Raw genomic sequence first — 22,659 nt, forward strand, 5'->3', positions numbered from 1 at the left:
GTGCACCCTAATAAACTTGTCTGGGGTCAGAGATGGAACAGTCACAATATTAAACATGAGGATAGGTAGTGGTAGCACATGCCTTTAATCCTAGCAGTCCAAAGTCAGAAATCCTTCTGTTCAAGGATACAGCTGAGCGTGGTGACTCATGCCTTTAATCCCAAGGAGTGATGGTAGAAAACAGAAAGGTATATAAGGCATGAGGACCAGAAACTAGAAGCATTTGGCTGGTTAAGTGTTCAGGCTTTGAGCAGCACAGTTCAGCTGAGAGCCATTGGGATGATGACACAGAAGCTTCCAATCTGAGGAAACAGGATCAGCTGAGGAACTGGTGAGGTGAGGAAGCTGTGGATTGTTCTGCTTCTCTGATCTTCCAGCGCTCACCCCAATACCCTGTATGGATTTGTTTTTATTAATAAGACCATTTAAGATTCCTGCTACACTATACATCTTTCCAACATTTTCACTGAGTTCAATTCCTTTAAGGAAGGGATAGGGAAAGAGAATAAAATATGGAATGAAACAGTATAACAGACCCATTCCCTTTAAAAGGTATCAGTACCCAAGAGTATCTGTTACATGATTGATTATGGTAAGAGAGAATACAAAGGTCTTGATTTAGAAACATATCACTCAGAAGAAGCAATATATGCGGTTATTATTCAACAAAAAGACAATGCAACAAGAGGCATTTTATGACCCAAAGTGAGGACAGCTAAAAAAAAAAGACACTGTCCCTGAGACAAGACACACAGTAAAACTGATAACCTTCCTGAATTTGTTGAGAGGCTGACTTATCCTGCAGAATGAGGTCTAAATTCTTGATTTGAATGCATGAACAAGATCAGGCCTTATGAGATTTTTGGGAATCATCATTTTTCCTTCAGCCCACAATCTGCAGTTTTGCTTGAGAGTAAATGAGAGCACACATATAGTTTTCTACACTACATAAATGTAGTCATGGAGTTAACGGAATTTAGGAGTTTCTTTTATCATTGGCGTAAAATGATCCAATGGAAACTTGAACCCTTGAGGTACTATGAAGACTTCTAAAGAAACAGTAGAGTCAGAGAAGCTAACACAAGACCTTGCCAGGAATTCTGACAAAACAAAGAAAACTTAAGATACATTTTATAAATATTCATCAAGACTTGTACTTTGTAGTTATCATTTATCATTCTTTCAAAACTCAGAGTGGCTTTGTTAACGCTTCCTAAATCTACCTATAACATGCACCTTATCATTAGTACTTCTTTCTTGTTGCTTCAAGAAAAACGAAGTACCATGGAGACCAGGAGGGTGTGACTGAAAATGTATCACACACCTCAGTCAGACTTTTGGAGACTTTTTCATTCAAGTAGTATGGAATTTCCTTCATCTCTTGCTTTAGGTAACATAGAAGCTGTGTTAATGATACTCCAACTTAGCCCATCCATGACATTATTTCCTCAATCTAATAAATATTATTTTTTCCAGAGTTTTAAGGAATCGATGATGAGGGGCAATAAAATAATTATAGAGGTCACAAATACTAAACAAAGATGAAATTTTCCTTATTAAGTGTTTAGAGGACCCAGGGAGATGGCTCAGTGCTTAAGAGCACTGACTGTTCTTCCAGAGGACCCCTGTTCAATTTCCAGCACCCACATGGCAGCTCACAACTGTCTGATCTGGAACCCATGGCAAAACACTAATGCATATACAATTTTTTAAAAATTCATTAACTGTGTAGAATCTTCCATTAGCAACTCCAAGGAAGATATTTCTCCCATTGTCCCTTTGTGTTTTGTAATAGTTAGATCAGCTGAAAACAACATATAATAGATTACTATGAGGAGCATACATTTTTTTGGTGGAATATTAATCATTTTAAATTTAAAAATGTAATGGTATGATTAGGAAGTAGTGACTGAATACAAATAGGACAGTTATTGGCTAAATTTAACCATCAACTCTAAATTCTTTCAGGAGAAAGTGATTTATCTTTGAAGGAGATACATATAGATAGATAAATATAATCTATTTACATAAACAGATGAAATACAATCTTCCTCAAGTGTAGTATATTTATGTTTTAATAAAGAACTGGTAAGCCTTTGTGACTGGCCTGCAGATTCAATGGACTTATTTTCTTTGGAAAATCTATCAAAATGCTGATGAAGTTGGCAGAGCTGTTTCTGCCTAAGGAAGAAAATAGAACAAAACAAAACTGTAAGCACAACATTGTTACACCTTCTCTCATCATCTTGCCCTGCTTATAATTATTAGGTAGACTTCCTTCAACAAATACTGTATATAAATACATTACCTGAGTATGCTAAAAGTGATATTTATTGTAACACTGAGTAACCTGCTACCGTGTGTATTTAACTTCTAGAATCTCACCTGGGAAAAGGGCAAAGGGCAGCCTGGGCCAGCCTCTCATCCTTTTCATTTTCCTATGTAGAAATTAATCAAATAGGAAGACACACCTGTGAAAATGTCAAGACAACCTTCTGGGTATTTCAGAAGAATTTTGCTCTTGGTATTTTTGATTCTCATTGAAAATCCAAATTCATTCTTCTAAAATGTTCACTCTGCTGCCTGTATTGTGTAAGGTAGAGGCTCAATTTCAAATCTATACCATTTTTCTCGCCATCAAAAACTAATCCAGAGCTGATATATGCGTGGGGAAACTTGACTTTTGGAATTTCCTGACATCTCAGACTCTTCCCAATCCTCCCCCACACAGGCCAGCCTGCTTTACTGCTCTCCTTCCTTCACATCTTAGATAATAAGGCCCAAAAGGACAGCTTCATGTTTTATTCATCTTTATGTCACCATCAACCAGCACAAGACTTGACATCTAATATGGTCAATAAATGTCGGCTTCACTAAATCAAAGTAAAAACCACCAATGATTAAGATTCTTAGTCACCAAAAAAAAAAAAAAAAGAACTAGAAAATTGACAGAAAATCACCTGTTTAAAAATCTTTTTTTTTCTAACCTAGACAAAACAGATAACAACCATAGTCATTTATTAAGTGCATAGTCTCTGTCCTGTTACAAGTGCCGTGTATATTTTAGGTTTGTTTGTTTTTTCCTTCTCATTTACCTATTGTAGGCTGAAATCATAACTCATTCTGAGTCACAAGAATTGTAAGAAACTTGTGGAAACACAGTTCATTCAAGTAAGAAGTGCCAGGGGCATGATGCATCACTGTGTCTCAGTCTAGAAACTTCTCTTAGTCATATATGCACTGCCTCCAATCTTAGCAGAAGGAGAACTGCCTTTTATAACATAAAAACCATTGACTGTGTTTACTTTGCTGCAGTCCCCATACAAAGTATTCAAGGCAGAGAGGTGAACAAAAGGTATTGTTTGCCACTGGGCTCTATCATCTACATCAAAAAAATTTAAGAAAAAAATTCTTTTTTCACACATATATCCTAATATACAAGGGCACACACACACACACACGCACACTTAAGTACATATCAATAAAAATTTATTTCCCTTTCACTGCCAAAATATTCGTTTTCACAAGAAATAAGCATTGGCTAAATGACCTTATACACATTAATCTCTAATTAAGTATGGCTTACTTCATTTACTAAAAATCCACTCAAAACCCACTGTCAAATCAAAAGCTTTCTTCATAAACTTTCTGAACTTATTTGTAGTACTCATAACCACTCTGCTCAATCAGATTCCTTAACTGTGAAAATGCAATCACTTGTAGGGAATAAAGTTCAATGCCAATAACTATAGTTTAGTGCAACCATTTCAAGCACTCTTACAAATGAGAAGATTGTGCCCTGAGGTTAGACAAGGTCTCGTATGGAAAGAGAGCTCTTAAATCAAAGGTCTTCACTCACAGGTCTATCAAAACATCCTTCAAAATGGATCTTTCTTTTTACTATCTCTGCTACATCCATACCTCAAGTCTTATAATTTGGTTACTAACCACAAGGTGGATTCCAAGGACTCCTATTTGCAAGTTTCACACCCATGTGTAATTAATTCCTCTTAATGATGGCCAGGACACATTTCCAACAAATGACAAATGGAAGAAGAGATGAAATGCCACAATCAAAGGAACCAAGAGGCTATGGCTTCTTTCTCTTCTTTCTCTGTTTTGTCTGTGTGCTGGTGTGACTTCCTACAGACCACTGGACAATCACATAAACTTGAATGTGGATTCTATATTCGATGTTCCTCACATGAAACTACAGCCCTGACCAAAGGTGTTACTACAATCCCATGAGACACTAATCCAGAAATGCTAACCTGAGGGACATTCAGGCAAAGTCATGACTTTCAGAAAATAAGCAACCATGCTTAAGAAGCTAGTTCATACATAATTTTCTCAAGAAGTCATAACACAGTGTGCTATTTGGAGAGTAGTAAAATATACTTCCCATGTGTCTCCAAACCAAGGAATTTTGCAGTGTTTTATACCTTTATTTTTCTCAGAGCATGTCTAGGTCATCCTTTTCTCTTACCATTTGTTAACCAAGGTCTTAAAGATAATAGAAGAAAAAGAGTATGTTAACAAGTTTCCATTTATCTCTCAAGGTCCACTACTTCCTACCTGTGCTGACTAGTTAACACAAACACACTTAGTAATTCCCCTTTACTACTATGTTATGCAGAAACTAGCTTTGGCAAACAAATCTCTTAAAAGTGGTCATAATCAGCAGAAGTTCTGTTCAATAATAGTCTCACAAAATAAAGAAATCCAAGCAATTTCTGAAAAAATTCCTAGGTGTTCCTGACTGTATCAATTAAACATTTCTCTCCATTTTTGTTAGACATTATTTTGATCACAGTATTGCAACATACAAGTTATTAAACTCAAGTATGCAATTCTCAAAATCTAAATGTTCTCTTAAGGGTATAGAACCCAAGAGAATTTTATGATAGCCATTTTCTAGATACTGATCAACTCCCTGCCCCTTTAATTACAATGGTGCATGTCTTTAACTCTAGCACTCAGGAGGCAGAGGCAGGTGGATCTCTGTGAGATGCAGCCCTGCATAGTCTATACACTGAATACCAAGACAGCCAGGATTAGAGAGACCCTGGATCAAAAAACCAAATAAATAAATAGAATCAGAATTCCTCTCTACATCTCTTCGTACAGTTTTTTTTTTTTTTTTTTTTTTTTTTTTTTTCTTACTGAAGGTTAGGTGGAGGTGTCCAAACCTGGGTTTTCTAATTTTACAAAAGCATTTACTCTCAGTTACATACAATTTAAGTATTTAAGTACTACCTACAAGTATAAAAACCAAGCAAGGCTACAACTTTTAAAATCTGGACACTGTCTAGATACTACCTTTATTTGTTTCATTATCCTATATAATTAAGATAATTTTGTAATTAATAAACATAAGTTTACTTTAATAATTAAGTTTCAAAACTATATTTCATCACAAATAATTATTTAAACATAAAAATAATAACATTTTCAACCTACTATGTGCTGGTATTAGCTATAATTTAATTCAACAGAAAGATGTTTTGGGGATTTATTACTGTTATGCTGCATGGGAAGGACATATTGTTGAAGATACAAATGGCAAAAATAATCTTGATGGATAATCAAGTAAACAATCATCAATATAAACTATGTTGAGGTAAAATTCTGGGGTAGAACTTGTAAGGAAGCATCAGTCTGGCATAAAAGGACCAAAACAGGATTGCCTATATGCTTCACATTTGAAGATGTTTCTATATGAGTATCAGTAAACACAAAATACAGTGTTTATATGTCCCACTGAATCAGTTAAATAGTAAATATTGTTCTCTGTGTTCCAAAAATACATTATGAACAGCTTTAAAAATGTGTTTTGGAACTTTTGAGGTCACGATAGAAGAATCATAACTTCAAGAATGGGTAAAAGGGCCGCACCAATGGCTCAGAAGAGAGAGCACTCGCTGCTCCTCCAGGAGACCTGGGTGTGATCTCTGCTCCTTCACTGTGGATCCTAGTCATCTGGAACGCCAGTCCCAGGGAACCCATTGCTTTCTTCTGGCCTCCATGAGCACCAGGCAAACATATGGTGCACAGACACACATGTAGGTAAAACATAGTCAGTGTGTGTGTGTGTGTGTGTGTGTGTGTGTGTTTAATTTTTCAAGACTGGATTTCTCTGTGTATCCCTGGCTGTCCTGGAACTTGCACTGCACACCAGGCTGGCCTCAGACTCAGAGATCTGCCTGCCTCTGCCTCCTAAGTGTTGGAATTAAAGGCAATCGCCACCACAGCCCAGCATAAAATATATACAGTTTTTAAAGAACAGTTGAGGATACAAAATGGGATCTTGCTTCAAAAAATAAAATGAAAATGATGGTAAAAGTATTTCAACGCTTCCTTAAAATATTAAATAGATACATTTGTTCAAGTTGTATGTGTAAAACAGCTTGAAAATCTACCATTTTAATGCTTTTTAATTTTTGTAACCTTCTTAATTTTATTTTAAACTTCATGAAAATGAATGCTGTTTTATGATTTTTTTGTAATTATATCATAAATACTAAACCATAGTGGCTAAACTAACTGCCCATATTTGCTGTATTTACCTTTGGTAAATACTCCTCCCCCCAGAGGAAATACACCTTTCCATTATGAATGCTCAACATATTCTTGCACTGTATATTAATAATTTAAATCACAATTCAAAGTTTTAAAATTTAGAATGTTTAGCTTCAAACAAGGAAACAAGCCTGACATGGTGGCACATGCCTTTAATCCCAGAATTAGAGAGGCAGAGGCATGTGGATCTCTAAGTTCAAGGCTAGCCTGGTCTACAGAGTGAGTTCCAGGACATCAAGGGTTACACAGAGAAACTCTACACTGCTCCCAAAAAAGAATTTTAAAAAAAGGAAAACAGATGTATTGATCACTGTAGGATCTCAGTTTTACAGAAACATATGGATGTCACTGATTTATGGATTTAATCACATCCCTCAAATGCAGTGAAAACACGAAAACCCAGGACTGAATCAAATCTATTTTGGAAGTAAAGCACATAGAGAATGAAAAGAGTTGACAACCTTCACACTGCTATGCTGCTTTTAATTCTGCTACAGTGAAATGCACTGTTGGCTGTAATGGGTGGGTCTTTAAAAAAGTGAAAGCTCTTCCTTTGACACATATTACAAAGCCCGTATTCTAACAGATTTATGAATCTTCCCAGTGCGGACCTGGGAAAAGTGTTATGAACACTTTAAATTTTGAATACCCAAATGGCCTGAAAATGGCTGAAAGGCTAAATTTATATTAGGCACCTTAGGTAGAGGATAAAACCAATAATGACAAAGCTTCCAGGCAGGAGAAAGCCCATCTAATACTTTATAGCAGTGGTTCTCAGCTTCCTTCCTAACGCTGCGGTCCTTTATACAATCCCTCATGTTGTGGTGACCCCCAACCATAAAGCTATTTTCGCCACTACTTCATAACTGTAATTTTGCCACTGTTATGAATTGTAATATAAATACTTGTGTTTTGTGACGGCATTAGGTAACCCCAAGAAAGGGTTGTTTGACCTCCAAAGGGGTCAAGAGTCACAGATAGAGAACCACCACTTCAGAATATTTCATTCATATTTTTACTTGTAAAATAAAGAAGTTGTAAAGATTAATTTCCACTGGGGTATAATTATGAGACATAAAATTTCTTGCTTTCTGACATATATTGAATGAGGAACTAAAAATCATCCTAGACTGTTGAAATAAACCAGTCATAACTATAAATGTAGAGGATTCCTATAATTAGTATATTTAATTTTTGATCCAATCAATTTAATGTGATTATCAATATGTTAAAACTTTCTTAGAATGATAAAAAGCAAAGTTTTAGTATATAACAAAACTTTAAATGTCCAAGGACCATAGGCTTCTACTGGAGAAACAGACTGTGTCAGGTAAACAGATGAAACTGCAATTCTAGTCAAAGCTTCAAGCAGAACCACAGAGGTCATTAAAGTATAAACACGCCTTTGTGTGTCAGGGAAGTCTTACCTGAATTAATACGCATGCTCATTCCTGCTCAAAACACACCAGCAAAGAACATTCCACTTAATGGGCATCATTTTAAAATTACATGCTATTATTATCATACATTTAAAAGACCAGAGAATGGTAACTCCGAAGAATAAATAGCTTCCCAGGAAAAAAATTCTATAGTAAGGATATGGTGGCAGAGAAGTGATTTCCACCAGTCAGGTGGGTGGCAGAGCCTGGACTCAAGAAAAATGTAGTCAATCCCTGAAGAGATCAACGTGCTGAGTGATAGTTTATTACTTACAACAAAAGTTGTGCTATTCCATAAGAACATAGAGCATTCCAGTGCTCCCTCAAATTGGGGCAGAGTCCCTCCTTTTTTTTTAAAAAAATTTAAGTTCGCTATTGATTCTTTTGGAGTTCATATCATGTACCCCAAAACTGCTCACCTCCAGGTCCCCCATACCCTCCATTCATCCCTGCTATGCCCCCGACAAATGAAAACAAAACAAAGTATGCAAGCAAGCAAACAAAAGCAAAAACGCCCCCAAAACCAAAACTAAACCACCACAACAGAAAAATCTTTGTTTCTCCTTTCTTGCCTCTCCAACACATCTTCAATGGTGGCATTGGAGGCTTCAGTGAACCACATAGTATATCCCTTTGTCCCATCAGCTTTACTGGCAAATGTTCATTGTAATGAGTCACTAGTCTGGTTCAAGTCCTTTGGTTTCTGGTACACCATTCTCACTGGATCCTCCCCAGAACTCCTCTGGGATATCCTGTGGCGGGTATATCCTTCCACAGGACCAGTCCCTTCATGAGCTCCTGCAGGTCCTAGTTCTGGTAGATGCTAGGGCAGGTCAACCCAAGGCTCTGCTGTGGGCCTGGGTGGTAGCAAGCTTGTCAGTCTGGGCCACTGGGGCCACCCACCTCAGTAGAGGGGGTGGAGTCAGCTCCCCTACACACATGCCCTCAGGGTTGGTTCACCCTCACCTGTGGTGGTGGTGGGGATATCTCTCCCCAGGGCACAGGCCAGCTCTCCTGCTACAGTGTTCAGCATAGGCAAGGCCAGCTTTCCCAGAGCCAGCGAAGGGAGGGGCCAGCTCAGCATGGCCCTTTCATTTCATCTCACATGTTTTCTAAGGCCTCCTGGGGTGATGCAAGCCACAGACATCAACACAGACCCTAGCTGCAGCTGGACCAGGGACCCAGGCGTGGCTCTCAGCAGCAGCCTCCTGGGCCAGGATAACACAGGCCATCCATATTTGCATACCCCCTGTTGTGCCGTGCCACCCCCCTCCCACAACCAAGTCACAAGTTCCAGCCCAGATCTTGGCCTTGTGTCATCCTGGATCACAGAATTCAACACAGACCCCAGCTGTAGCTGGGCCTTGAACCCAGACATGCCTCAGGCAACAGCTCAGCTGGCCATCATCCTAGTTCCAAGTGGCAGCCCCTGCACTCCAATCAGAATGGCTCTGGCAGCAGCACGGCCCCTGGACACCAACCAGGCCACAGGTTGCAACTCAGACCCTTGGCTTCACATGGCCTTCGGTGGCACCATGGGACATGGACATCAACATAGACCTCGACTGCGGTAGGACCATGGGCCTAGGCCTGGTTGTCACCATGGCCCCAGGTGGCGGCAAAGGACGCCCAGCTCCTTACAGCCCCAGGCAAGCCCCCAGCAACACTGTGACTGGTGGGCCCAAAGACAGGCCCAGGAGGCGGTCCTGCCCACTGGAATCAGCATGGCACTCAGAAACAATGGACATCAATACAGATGCTGGCTACTGTAAGACCAGGGACCCAAACATGGTCCTTGGCAGCAGCCCGGACATCACCATGGTCCAGAGTGACAAGCAGACCTCCCCCTTCAGTCTACACCATGCCCCCAGGTGGCAAGCAGGTCTCCACATCTGTCCACTCCTCTCCTTCTTCATTCCTTCCTTTCTAAGTCTTTCCGCAGCAGAAGCACCATTCCTCTCTCTCTCTCCCATTTCTCCACCACATACTTTCTTATCATAAGGCCCACATGCACGGCCAGCACCACGGCTGTCTTCCAGCAAGCTGTGGCTTAAGGATCCCCAGGGCTAGACCCCGTTTGAGCAGAAAGGCGTCAGGTGGGGCGGTGTGGTGGGGCGGGTGTCTTCTCTGAGTCCCTCTTGTGTGTAAGCATAGGAGAGAGAACAGCCTAGTGATTGAGTCTCACTCAGGGACACAAACTAGAAAGGGAATGCTTAATTCTAAACGTTCAAATAGTTTTTATTTAACTGTATTTTTCCATTTAGTTTACATTTACAGGGGGAACCCATCTCAAAGGGGTGAATCTGGTAAACACGTGAGGTGGATTTGTTGATAGGCAGTATTCATCTCCACTGGCCAGCTTCTGTAGGAGTCATTTGTAAAGTTCATTAAACAGGAAACGAGGGTGTCTCACAACTGTTACTAATTACCCCAGTTACCTCCAGCCACTCCTGGAGGAGTGTCAGTTCTAAATCTATTTCCAGCATGCAAATCTGCAAAACTATATTTTGGACAAAGCATTTTTACATTTTAATTTAATGAAAGGAAGGTCTCAATAAAGTGGATTTTTACCTAAATTGTAATCATTCTGTATATTGCAGTCTATTTAGGACACTCTCAAGAAGATTTTTTTAAAGAAAATATTCCCTTCCAGGGCACTGTGACAAATGCAAAGCTGTGAGGAAAATAAATAAATAAATAAAACAAAAAAGTCCCTCTGGAGTGAGTGAAATCTGGATTTTCAGATGGACCTCCTAATGATGGAGCAAGGCCACAGAGTCAGGAAAAAAACAACTGCCAGGCTCAGCTAACAGGTATGTATATGTCTGGCAGTAAAATGCAGTTATGGTTTAATAAAAAGTTTTCAGGCAATTGCTTAATCAATCTTGGCAGGCGTTAGAGCAGGAGATAAGAAGCTATGGAAGAAATTAGACCAGCAGCAACTGTTATTCAACAGCAGAAGTTTTACTTTGTTTTATTTCCATTTATGTCTGGTTCCATTGGAGCACCTGCTGCAATATATACATACTGTGATGAGTTAAAAAGCTGCTATCATAAGGAGATTTTTATAACAATAAAGAAGAGCCTGCTAAAACATTACAATTTATTGATACCAATCCATACCGATGAAGGAAAACAGAATGTATATAAATGTGTCAGAACTGAAGTTCATAAACATCAAATTACTTAAAGGTGCACACAGTACATAGCATATAAAAGTGTAGAATTACAAAAAAAGCAACATTTTATGACAATGGAAAAAGATGACCAAAGATAGACAAATATTTTGATAAAAGTTGGTCTCTTGCATCACCCTCTCAAAGCATTTTAGAAGAAGGCCAAAGGTGTAATATACTGAAAAAATTTCCTTAATGAGGAGAAAAATCTATGTGGTTATCATTACACTGATTTGTCAAGAAAGGAAATGAGTTTAACAAAATCTCCAGGTTTTGCTGGCTTTATTATAAGATTTACTGTATTTAGAAATGTGTAAGTATTTAACTAAAAGCAACAAACTCAAAGTAGCCACTGTTTTTCAAGAATAGTAGTACAACTCTATTTCACTATATGTGCTCATTCCCTAAATTGCGCATTTCTAAAATTGGAAATCAAATGTCTCAGAAACGAGAATTTCCAACAGACACATTAGCAAGTTCTCAGAAATATATAATTGTATTTAAGCTGTAATATATTTTAATTTAATTAAAAAGTGTTCTCCATGGAATGATAAAGTTTAGGTATGATTAAATATATAAATCCAGAAGAAAATCTTACATGGATATCAAAATTAGATATTTCAAAAACTAAAAGTATGGCTAACAGATCAGGATGAGCAAATACTGCTAAATGTTTAAGCTCTCAGGAATGTTCCTGGGTCCCTCTCTGTAGTGTAATCTTGTAGTATGAAATAATCTACCTTTTCATTCCAATTCTGCAACTCTTGGTTGAAACTGCATGCAATTTTGTCTTTGGGATAAAATTGTTAACTGCTTAAAAAAAAGAATTAATAAAAAAATTTTATATATTACTTGATTTTAAAGATGTAATTCACATTATACACAGGAAACTCCAGGTTGAAATTATGTACTTACAAAACTTCACCGGAATAAAATCAGAGATTCTGTTTAGGCCAAGCAGGAACAACCAGTACAGGATGTTCCTGACTGATCACGTATTTTCTGGATTTTAGGAATATTTATAATAATTATGATCTTTATAACATGCACAGTAGTTTTTATTTGTTTTTTGTTTGTTTGTTTGTTTTAATCAAATGTGTCCATTCGTGATTTAAATTTCTGTATTAGGTTAAAAAGAATCGGCTATAGATAGAAATTAGAATTCCAAATGACATCATGTGTGTTTTATTAGCACGACGGGGGTTTTTGAGTTGTCCTATGCTAACTGTAGTTTAATATCTCCCCATAAAAAGAGTCTTGCTAAATTTTCTCAGAATTTCAAATATGAGTATTCATTTTACCTTAGGTGATTAAACAATCCTTGAAAATCACATCCAAGGTAGTTTCATCTCCTGCCTCTGGGGCAATCCCCTTCTCTCTCACATAGAGAGAAACAGGTATATTCTCTTCTATGGACACTTATGTTCCTTTCTATATCTCTCCAGGTGGAGTAACTGAGCACAGAGACACTTATCTTATTCATGGTCTAGTCTTTATAATTTGATGGAGGACAAAAATGTGATGAAGACATTTATAATAAGAGCATGGATTTCTGCAATGACCACAGTAGTTTTCCTGGTGCTCACAACAGTTCAATAAGCCAAAACGATAAAAGTTGACAAAAAGACATGCTGTCACACATCGAAAGAGTTAAGAGAATATATGTGGGAATTCATAAGAGAAGAAGGAAGTTCATAATCCACATTGGCCACCTGTTAGTAACTGTCCAACAAACGTTTCTAAATTGTGGCATCCAAGCCATGAGTAAGTACCTAACATTTAATAGCCTTTCTTTTTCTTTTCTGTAACAAAAGATAATCATTTCAAGGTTTTAGTGAATTTTTATAAACATAATTGTTTTAGGTACCTTAGAGAATATATAAGAATGAAAATCAATTGTAATTAGCAGACGAATTGTTAAAAAGAAAAATCTTGCAAAACTTAGAAACAAGATAAAAGGTGTCAGACAATTAAAAGAAATCTGAATACATTTGTGAAAATTTTGACAAGGAAATCAGAGAGCAGATCCCTACATCAAATGAGAGTACTTTTTAAAATATGCCATTTTGTCCTTAATTCTTGTTTTTAAGATTTATTTTATTTTTATTTGTTTGTGTTTGTATGTGTGCATACACCTACATGTGTGTTTGGTTTGTGTTTCTATGCATATAGTCACTTACAGGTGTGTTTGGTTTACATGCTTACCAGAAGATACAGATTCCCAGGAGTGGGAGGTGCGGGCAGTTTGAGCTCGCAGATGTGGGTACTGGAAACCAAACTCTGGTCCCCTGAAAAAGCAGCAAACATCCTCAACTACTGAGCTCCTAACACAATTATCAATGTGTATATCTGAACACTTGAAATACAACCAAGGTTCTTCATATCTTAATAATTCATTCATCATTCATTAGATACAGAATACTAGGAACTATGAGCTAGTCTGAGAATCTAAGACAAGCTAAAATACAAAAATTCTTTATATTATTATTTATAACATGAAATCAGTGCATGCCCAGGATAGAGGCGAGAAAGCAAGTTAACACTATTCTCAAGTGCCTTGAGAGGTCATTAAGCTTTGACATTAATGAGCAATAGATTGAAACAAAAACTATGTAAAAGGAAATGCATGCGCAAACAGCTCATGGAATTTTACCAGAAATGACATGCTAGGCAGGACTTGTTTTATTTTAAAATTATTTTCTTAACTTGTATATAATAATATTTCCCCAGAGTCTCATTTGTTTAAAATATGCACAGGAAGTCACTGGTCATTTATTCAACAAATATTTATTGAGTGTCTACTTTGCACTTGAAGTCTGGGGACACAGTGGGAACAAAACAGGAAATACCTTTGATCTGATGCAACCTAAAATCTCATAAGGATATATAACTTTTCAAAGGGTTCCACACCCACTGTTTTATCATGAAGCAGCATAAATATGGCAATGTAAAATACATTCAGGCATCATCTGATTTATGCACCCTTTGCTCCACTAAACCAGACAAACTAAAACTTTAATAAAGGAACTGTATAATGAAATTTATTTTGGTACTCATAGTATTTTAATTAGACAAATGTGTAGAACTATTAAAATACTGTATTTTCAAATAATTAATGAATATAGTATAATGAAAAACATTTTACAGTCATTTTAGGAATGATAACTTTTTCTGAAGACTTTGTTTTCCAGTAGTATCTAATATGGAATAATCTAGAAATAAGATTCAAACGGGGATATTTAGTGGGAATTCATTTAAATGATATGATCAGTTTTAAAGCACTTTGAAGTTTTCATGTTTATAAATGAATTTAGTCATTTTTACTGTACTGTGTTCATATAACAAACATGTATGTACCACATATGGTTAGTATATATTCTTTTACATTCCAAGAGCTAGTCTGAGAAGCTAAAACAAACTACAATATAAAAATTCTAGGCTAATTTCAGAATGAATCATATTATTACAATTGTATTCCAATCATTTTTAAAAATAATTATATATGTTACATTCGATAAGAAACCACTTTGTTTATTAAAAGAATGTATGGCTATATATCAGTTATAGAGTTACTATTTAAAAACCTCTTACAAAGCTGGGCAGTGGTGGCACACACATTTAATCCCAGCACTGGGGAGGCAGAAGCAGGCAGATCTCTTTTGACTTTGAGGCCAGCCTGGTCTATAAAGTGAGTTCCAGGCTCCAAAGCTACACAGAGAAATCCTGTCTCAAAAAACGAAAAACAGACAAGCAGCAACAACAACAACAACAACAAAAAACTCTTACAACTGTTTCACCAAAACATTTCAATCTTCTGAATATAGTAAACTAACTTATAAACAGCAAAATATTCAAGGTTAGAAAAAATATGTCTGAAGACTTTGCATAGTGTTGTAATTTTATATTTGTTCATGTTTACAAAATAAATGTCTATGGACATCATATAAGATATTTAAACTACAGTGTGACATTAAGACTTTGAATTTTGCTCAGAGATATGTCTCAGTAGATAAAGGCACTTGGCATAACACCTGACAACCTGAGTTCAGTCCCCAGGATCCACCTCATAAAAGTAGAGAATCAACTTCCTCAGCTTTCCTCTGACTTCCACAGACTGCCCTGCTAAGCATGCACTCACATATATGTGATACATGCAAATGAACAAGTAAGTAAACGTAACATTTGAAACAGATTCTGCCTTGTGTTATGAGTCCTTTGAAATAATCACAATACTTTTCAATGTACTTTAAATCACTTTTCCAAACACATTCCAACCTCTGGAGTCCAGTGTTGAAAGTCAAATAAAGAGACTCAATTTTTAAAGTAGATCACATTTGGATACCTTGAAATATTTTAATAAAGATTCAGACAGAGAACACACGGGCATCACAGAACCATTATAATAATCTGCTAACCATCCTTTTTCCTTCCCCAATTACTCATAAATGTGAGTGCCTCTTGAAGTAAGGAATACAATAAACTGAGGAATGCACTTTATGTGCTTTATGTTTGAGATGTTTTCTATCTAAAATGTAAAGCAATTTAAAATCATGTGATCGGGAATAAATGTCTCCATATTAAGGTAAATGCAAGATGTGGGCTTGTCATTAATCAACATGTGCTTTATGCCATGTAAACTATTTAGCCAAGGGAATTTTAATTACAGTCCTTTAAAAATTATGGAAATATATTTAAATGTTCTAATTATGAGATGATAACTAAATTTTGCCCTCAAAGTATGAATTAAGTATCAAAGGTGTCCATAACAAAGTCGGATTTCAAAACATCATATACAAAAATTACACAAAAGCCAAAATTTGACAGTATAGAGGACATGAAAAAGGGAAATAAAATATCACACTTACAATGAGCCTGATCTAGATGTTCTAGCTAATAACTATGAAGACTTATCAGGATGAGAATTGATAAGTTTATTCAAGTTCCCTTCTTCTTAATATGACCATATATACCCACTGTGTCAGGCTGTACAATGAAGCACAGTCAGTCTTGATATAACACAATTTGAAAAAGCCAATTCCAGTGACAAATCAGCTTAAGGAAGCCTATGAGCACAATATGTGCACAATGCTACTTTGGAGTCTTCCTATGTTACTGACATATTATGGCCAAGAAACATGGAAGAGTTCTCTACAAACCTGTGTCTGCCAGGTGGCATTCTATTACGAAGATGCAGTGACCATTCTTTATATATCACCAGTTGCTTCTTTCATGCCTCATTTGTCTAACAGAGATGATCTCTGTTTCTCCTCAGACTCTCAGCTGAGATTCCAGCTACTCCTTCCCATCCCTCCCTCTTGGCTGTACTGGATTTACTCCACCCACCAGCCAGGCATGGGTGGCACAGCATACCTTTAACCTTAGCACTCGGGATGCAGAGGCAGGTGGATCTCTAAGAGTTGGGGGTCAGTCTGGTCTACAAAGCGAATTACAGGGCAGCCAGGGCTGTTACACAGAAAAACCCTGTCTCAATAAAAATTTTAAAAGATTAAAAATAAGTAAATAAGATAAATAAAAAAAAAATTACTCCAGGGATACATGATCTTGGGGTCGTGAGAGGTAATAGAATATTTAAAGTGTGGAAAGTTAACTGAAGTGGAAAGGGATCAGTTTATACAGTCACAGTGAGACATTTCACTGGTAAAGGTATTTTGTGGTCATTCAAGTTCCTGCAAGTAAAACACCTTACCAACACACTGTGAATCAGACTAATAAACTCATTGGCTCTCCAAGCTAAACTTGACTGGGATCATTACTTTGGTCTGTTGTTGGTGTCCTAACTGAGCTGAACAGACTTTTGTTCACACCTTACCAGAAAAATTCACACAACAACCATGTATTTTAGCATAAGTAATACAAGGACTGCAATGTGTTGTCCTGCCTTTCTACACACTGCTTACCCATCCAGAGGAATTCAGAAAAGCAAGAGAAGTTCAGTGTGAGCCAAAATAAACCCTTTCTTCCTTTGAGAGAGACAGACAGAGAGAGAGAGAGACAGACAGACAGACAGATGGAAAAGTTAGACTGTTCCTTTTGTTAATTTTCTTCAGCATTTCAACTTTGGACAATTATCACCTCTGTAACCAGGTGCCTACTTTTTCTAGCAGACACAATGAAATCGGGAAAAATGCAAAAAATTCTTGCTGTGAGCTGAGGAAACAGCTCTGACTCTACCTAAACATGATTAATCTTTCATGCCTTTGGTGCAGAACTGTTATTTAGGGTTGGCTCTCTACCTTTTGCCAAGAATCAAGCACTGTACAGCCATTATATCCTTAGAACAATAGCTGTTTATCCTGGGTAACACTGCTAGACCTGTCCAGGCAGACTGACCCAAAACACTTGGCCAAGTCTAAAGCAGAACATTCATTGTGACTTTGAATCTTCTTTCCTGGTCTTATTTCCTGAAATACCAACTTCTATAAACAACTCTGCAATGACAAAGAACAGTGTGACAAAGGACAAAAGCATCACAAACTCACCATATCCTTTGCTTATTATGCTTTAGTACAGAACATGTTTTTCTGCCGATTCATGTGAACCAGCTTAAACAGACAAAATGTTCTGGAGGAGATCGTCACAAAGTCCCCCATATCCTGGAACTACTGTTTCCATCCAATATTCACTTATCTGTTCAAAAGTCACCTTTCATGCACTCCTTACACTTCATACCTAGGGAACCCTCTGGTAAACTCTTCATTGGGTCTTACGCTGTTACACAAGCCTTCCCTGGAGCATCTTCCTTTTAATTCAAGCCTACTGTAGATTTCACACATCAGCAAAGTAACAGATTAGTGTGTCAGGGGGATCCCTATCTCCAAGTAACCATACAGTAGAGATAATCACATTCCTAAAAGGGCAATTAAAATGAAAGGTCAGGTTTAAATTTTATAACAAGAAGTTATTTAATTACCATATTAATATTATATTTTATTACATCTCTTATACAGCTTATAGTAAATTCTTATGGCATGACAGCTCTTCTGTCTATTTCATTCTTTAATTACACTTTTATTTAACTAAGAAAAGGCATCCTCTCTGGGTAGATGAATTGGAAAACCAAAGGAAGCATTTACTTTTTCAGCTAAGAAGTTAAAGGCTAGACATGCACTATCTCCTTAGCTACTTGGATGTAATTACATGGCAGTATTTACATGGATTCATTTGTGGTGATGGCTTATTTTATATTATATACAACTCACAACAACAACAACAAAAAACCCAAAAAACAAAACATAAACAAACAACAAAAAACAAACAAACAAAACTATCCAAGGTCTCAAGAGATTGCTCAGTGGTTAAGTACATGTATTGCTCTTGCAGAGGACCTGGGTTTGTTTGATTGCTCGCATCAACATGAGGGTTCACAAATGTCTGTCACTCCAGTTCAAGAGGATCTAAAACCTTCTTCTGCCTCTCAGGACAATCCATACAAGATTAAAAAATAAATGTACATGTAGGAAAAACACCCATACATGTAAAGTAAAAAGAAATAAATTTACAAATGAGTAAAAGATAAAATAACTATCAGAACTGACTAATTTTGCAAACAAAAATAGTGACTGAATGGGAATATAAGGAGAATCTATGTAATAGAGTTTACATATAAAGCAGTTCTCCACTTGGCTATTAATTTTGAATATTTAAGTACTCCTTAGCAGACTAATTGTGTAACAGAATGTAAAAAAAGGAACAATCAGCTTTTTAAATCCTGGTGGGTCCTGCTTACTATAAAAATGGAAGAATTAAGTACACATTACTATCCATTTGTCAGAAAACATTGAGCTATTTGTTGAACAAATATGCTATTGAGGATATTTGAGATCTTTTAATTTATTTAAAGAAAATGAGTATGTAGGAGATAAAAAATAAATTTACATTGAAATTCTGAGTTCCTGGGGTCATGTGGATCATATTTCATTGTGTTTACTTTCACAAGAGAGTTTTTACTTAATGTCTATCAACTTTATTTTGCAGTTTCTTTTTTCTTGTTGTTGATTTTTGTTTTATTTTTCTTGTTGTAATTTAGTTAGTCTCTCACTTCTCTTTCTCCCACAAAGGTTCAGGGAACATTGAGGAGAAGGAGGTAGGAAGATTCTAAACTCCAGCAGATTGGGGTGTTAGCTGTGGGACTATGAGAAGCTACAGCCATGAACTCTAACCAACATAGCCGCTCAAACATGAATTGAACAAGGATGACATCAATGAACATTCCAAACTGGAACAGTATAAACAACTAGTAATGATAATTAATTTTTGTTTTTTTTAACTCAAGCATCTAAAGGTCATCTAGAAAAAACAAGAAAATGATAAAATTTTAAAAAAAGGAAAAAGAAATAAGTTTCTTATAAATTTGTTTTCTCTAATATTTTGAATTGCCTGGACAGTCAAGGCTACAGAGAGAAACCCTGTCTTGAAAAACTAAAATAATAATAATAACAACAACAACAATAATAATAATAATATCTTAGTTTAGAAATATTAGGTAAATAAATTGGCTAATTCTGAAGAAGTAAATTTAGAGTCTTGGGAAGAAAGGTTTTTTTTTTTTTATTAAAAAAGGGGTTGGATAAATGGAAATCTAAGAGTTAAATTTTGAGAATTTATCAATTTTATCAGTGTTATTTTCTAAAACTGGTTTATGCTAAAATAAATCCCTGTTTAGAAGTTAAGAAAAGTATTTGTCATCAATTTAAACAACGCATAAAATTAGTATATGCTAAGAATGTACCACTAAAGATGCTTCTTGTTATAAATTATTTTTTAAGTCTTGTAGACAATCATTAACATTTCACTGATTTTTAGAAATTTTCATGAAAACCAGGTCTCCAAATAATAGTTGATTGAGTTTCACAAAGCTTAAATTGTATTTAAATAAAGTATTTTCTAAATGTCAATTATTTTTATGGTATAAAAACTAAGTTATATTACGAATATACTCAAATTATTAATGGCTACTTCCAAATACAAATAAAATTACAATGATATCAAATCATACTTCAAAATTCCTCAATAATTAGGACCAAAAAAATACTGTGCAATCTATATTTTGTATTCACTACTGTATTTACCAGTTCATTATTTCATTGACACAGACTCTCCAACACTGTGACAATAAAGATCCTTTATGGTATCCAGATAACAGATAATTTCTAACCCATGAGTCTTAGAGACTGAAATTAAAGTAAGGCTATGGACCTTATGAAATTAGAAACCCACATGAAACAAAGGCAAAGGAAACACACGCAACATACTCAGTCACACACACACACACACACACACACTTGCCCCCCAAATCACAGCAACCAATTAAGAATCTCAGATTCTGTCAGGTCCAATCATTTTAGAAGTCAGTACTGGAAGAGCTGTAAAATATGGCTCACAAACTTCTAGCATACTGTGGTGGCCTTTCTAAGTGGAAACATTAAATGCCGGCACAGGTCTCATTCTGGAATTGCACACTGAATCTGACCGTCACCAGGAACAGGAATCAAGTCAAAAGGGGTTAGAAATGTAAATTGGAGGCACATTAATTTAATTAAATTCCCATTATTCAACACTATGTAATTTGCATTTAAACAGTTTTGCAGACTTAGCTACTGCGGAACATAACTGTTCCATGATGAAGGCTGAGAACCTGTCTTGTGAAACTGAAGCCAAAGAAGCAAGGATTTAACACACAGAATATTCTCATAAATTTAAATTTCTTTTGCTACCCACTTTTCTTACACATGAAAATCCAGTGGGGTAACAAGAAGATAGCCTGTACTAGAATGCTTTACATTTTTCTTTACATTTCATAATCAATTTTGCATAACTTTCTAAGTTAAGACCCAAGTCTCAAAGCAAGCCCTTAATCACCACCACAACAGAACAGTCTGAATTAACTTTTTTTTTTTTTTTTTTTCCTGAGACAGGGTTTCTCTGTGTAAATGTCCAAGCTGTCCTGAAACTCATTCTGTAGACCAGGCTGGTCTCGAACTCACTCAGAGAAATCTGCCTGCCTCTGCCTCCCAAGTGCTGGGATTAAAGGCATGTGTCACCACTGCCCTACATGAATTAACTTTTGAAAATACTAATGACTTAATCTTGAAAAATAATAATAAATCTAATAGCAATTAGGTAGGTGACATAAATTTCAACCCAGTTTAGTAAAAGATATTTTAATGAGAAATGTTAATAGAAATAGCCAGACATAGTCTGAAAAACATTTAAAGGCATGGAGTCTGTCTCTTAAATTAGAAAAAGCTTAAGTATGCATAGTCTAGACTAGAATCATAGAATAATTGAGTACTGCCCTGTGGAATATCACAGATTAGTGCAAATATTTTTCTATTTTCCCATTTATCCAATCAGAATGTAAATACCAAGATTTCTGTTTTTGTTCTCGCCTGTGATTTCAGTGTCTGGCACAATGCTCACTCTTAGTGAGTTTGTAGAATGAAGCTATCATTTAGTATGTGTGCTGTGACTCTAACCTCCAGAGGTGCCAGGATTTCATTGTACCTCTCATACTTGCAAGTTCCTCCTCTATGGCTCACGTCTTACAAAAATATCTTCAAAGTTGAAGATATTTTAAATTTGTGATTTACCATCGTTTTTCATTTTTAATAACAATGCTTTGATACTGTTCCCACCAATGTTTGTATTACTCAGTCATTCATGTGATCGCTTTTATGCTTTAGGAGTCATGTAGTTTTATGAAGTTGCCTCTTTGAAGTGTTTCAAGTTGAGTGCATAAATTTAGGTACAAAAGCAAAATCAATAATCAGTTTAGTTTGCGATTATAAAATGGTCTGGGTTTCACTGCTGTTATCGTTTGGTTTATTTTAACTTACACACACACAGACAGACAGACAGACACACACACACACACACACACACACACACACACACACACACACACAAATGTACCATGGGCTCAATGCCGAAATTCACATTTTTAATCTGTAATAATCATTGACAATGATGGTGTAGGAAATAAATGAATAGAGCATTTATGTTTTCCTGGGAGTGAACTTAAAACTAAAGCAACTTCAAAGACAGAAAGACGCCCTAGTTGCTTATACCATTAAGGAGAACAAAGAAAGAAAAAAAACTCTCTTCCAACCACACATTTTCATAAGATAAAAAGTATTTGTATGTGATTCTCACATAAACAAATGTTAACATTATATGAATTTGTGTTATGTATTATGTATGTGTATGTATAAAGACAGAAGTTTAAATGCTTTATACATGCATAGATGTATATGTATATGTATATATATGGTGAAAGAAAAAGAAACAAGAGAATATTTCTATGCATACTCATACATAAACAGAAATCTATGTGCTATGTGCAAAATTGGGTGTTCTAAACATCAGAAGCAGCTCAGTTTTGCAATTTATGATCTATTCACATTAACTCCCAGATTTAAAATCAAGTTCTTCACACTCCAGTTCAC

At 36.2% G+C, this 22,659-nt stretch overlaps 1 protein-coding gene across 24 annotated transcripts in view; it reads right to left on the reverse strand.

The window, feature by feature from the left end:
- Adgrl3 (adhesion G protein-coupled receptor L3) overlaps positions 1-22,659 on the reverse strand; it is a 763,485-nt gene that overhangs the window by 502,091 nt on the left and 238,735 nt on the right. Inside the window, exon 1 of one of the 24 annotated variants that reach the window (XM_036200935.1) lies at positions 13,400-13,471. The exons of the other annotated variants lie outside the window; for them this stretch is intronic. The gene's annotated coding sequence lies outside the window, so the exon portion shown is untranslated. Of the gene's footprint in view, positions 1-13,399; positions 13,472-22,659 lie in introns of those variants that run through there. 24 annotated transcript variants of the gene reach the window in all.

Source organism: Onychomys torridus, chromosome 10, assembly GCF_903995425.1.
Source record: "Onychomys torridus chromosome 10, mOncTor1.1, whole genome shotgun sequence".
In the NCBI taxonomy this organism is placed as follows: Eukaryota; Metazoa; Chordata; class Mammalia; order Rodentia; family Cricetidae; genus Onychomys; species Onychomys torridus.